Genomic DNA, 2,335 nt, shown 5'->3' on the forward strand with positions numbered 1-2,335 from the left:
AGTTTGCAGAAAAACGTGGACTGGATTTCATGTGGTGAGGGAGTTCTCTGTATGAACAAGTGGAATGGACTGGATAATGAAGTTTGCAGAAAAACGTGGACTGGATTTCATGTGGTGAGGGAGTTCTCTGTATGAACAAGTGGAATGGACTGGATAATGAAGTTTGCAGAAAAACGTGGACTGGATTTCATGTGGTGAGGGAGTTCTCTGTATGAACAAGTGGAATGGACTGGATAATGAAGTTTGCAGAAAAACGTGGACTGGATTTCATGTGGTGAGGGAGTTCTCTGTATGAACAAGTGGAATGGACTGGATAATGAAGTTTGCAGAAAAACGTGGACTGGATTTCATGTGGTGAGGGAGTTCTCTGTATGAACAAGTGGAATGGACTGGATAATGAAGTTTGCAGAAAAACGTGGACTGGATTTCATGAGAAGTGGAATGGATTGGACCAAAGAGGATCTCTACCTTACATTATAAATTAAAGGGAAACTGACAGATTTATGATCATATATTTAAGTTAATAATGAAATATTAAATGGTTATTTATTCTGACCACATCATATTGGATTTTTTAGAAAAAAAATTAACCAAAAATAATTTAGGGGGTCTTTAAAATATTTTAGGGGGGGCTACAGCCCCCCTCAAATATGCCTAGTGACGCCACTGGTGACACCCCTGTTAAAACATATCAATAATGATAATAATATAAGTGTTGAGAAGCAGCAGACCCTGGACTTGTCGGAGCTGCTTTAATCCGGGTCTGTGGTCCTGGTCCATCCCTGAGCTGCTTCCTCCAGCCGGCCGCCGGGGGAAGGAGCGCTCTCCTCCCGCACACACAGCCTCCATGTCCCGACTGCCGAGCCTGGCAGCCAGTGGTCGCGACCAACGACCCGCAGACCTGTGAGCGTCGGAGACCCCGAAAGAAGCCCTGAAAGTCGGACCTGAACGCCTGCCGGTGTAGCTCGGGTCTTCCGGACCCAGCAGRACCGAGTCGGTGTGGACTAGAAGTTTCCGTGAGGAGCGGAGCCGGGATGTGGTGACGCGGCTCCACCGCAAACACGGGAAGCTAGCGTTAGCCGGGGCGCTAAGGCTACACCAGAGTTTGATCTTTAAAGCTAAAGTTTGAGGACCTCTTTCAGGATTAATGCGTTTAATCACCGCGAGGCGTGTTTTATAGGATTCGTGCTGTAATGTTGTGTAGTTTTTATGAAACAAATGCTCAGAAGTTACGAAAACTAACTAGCTAGTGTTAGCATTAGCAGGCTAGTCGACTTGAAGCCAAAGATTTCTGTTTCAAATTAACCAGCAAGCCTGCAACAGTTACCACGTCACCTGACGATAGCACTGCTCCTCTGCCAGCTACAAATGTTGTTTTAAATTCATTTTAAGTGTATTTATTTAAAGGTAGCCGTCATCAAGAGATGCAGAGATAAACAATTTACTTCCAAATAAGTATGCAGTCTTGGAATCAGCAGCTAACGTGCTAACGCTGTTAGCCGGCCAAACTTGGAGTATCTTTCTCCCCTGATCACTGTGTGAAAAAGAGAGGCCTTAAGGAAAATATTGCCTGTTTTCCCTGGATTACTGTAACACGGTGCTAATCCCGGCCTCTGGATGGAGTTCATGTGTCCTGAATGACTCTGGATATCTGTGAAGTTCCTTAAAGCTGCTTCAAACTCTGGGATTCTGCTTCACTGCATCTTTAAAAACCGTGGATTCTCATAAAAACCTTTAGATTATCCTGCAAAGGTGAGAAACCCACACACCAACCACTCATTACACGTTGTGTTTTTATTTTGTGACACTTTGTTTCAGCAGGTTTCACTGCAGTCTGTCAGTTGTAGCTCAGGAGGGTCACAGTTCTCCTAAAGCAGGGAAACTCAAACCTTTTGGGTCTGGGGACCACATACAAGGGCAGAAACACTCCAGAGACCCCCTGCTGTTTTAAAAGATAATTTACTGTCATTTCAACACCTAAATGCCATGGGAATATATTTTATTTAGTTTATTATGTTTGTTTTATTAGTTCATTGTTCCCCATGCATTTTATACAATTAAAACCAAATTAACAATTTAGTGACATTTTTTGAGGACTCCTAAGATACCTCTCATGGACCCCAGTTTGAGAACCTCTGCCCTAAGACACTAAAGCACTAATAGGGGAACTAATTTCCTGGTTAGTGCTTTAGGGCTTTTGCTAATTAAAAAACTTATTAGTGGTCGTCATTCCATATGTGGCGGGAGTTTCAGAGAAACTGAGACATTTATTCTGTAAACATGACGTCCCAGTGGCTTTCAAACCCCAAAACACGTTACAACAAAGATTAGTTCA

The 2,335-nt window shown here is 43.3% G+C and overlaps 1 protein-coding gene across 1 annotated transcript in view; it reads left to right on the top strand.

Annotated features, from left to right (window-relative positions):
• Positions 1 to 714: 714 nt before the first annotated feature.
• The window catches only part of LOC106532482 (liprin-alpha-1), a gene marked incomplete at its 3' end in the record, with an annotated part of 13,097 nt that continues 11,476 nt past the window's right edge, over positions 715 to 2,335 (top strand). Inside the window, 1 exon segment of the mRNA XM_014028538.1 lies at positions 715 to 1,752.

Source organism: Austrofundulus limnaeus, unplaced genomic scaffold, assembly GCF_001266775.1.
Source record: "Austrofundulus limnaeus strain Quisiro unplaced genomic scaffold, Austrofundulus_limnaeus-1.0 Scaffold777, whole genome shotgun sequence".
In the NCBI taxonomy this organism is placed as follows: Eukaryota; Metazoa; Chordata; class Actinopteri; order Cyprinodontiformes; family Rivulidae; genus Austrofundulus; species Austrofundulus limnaeus.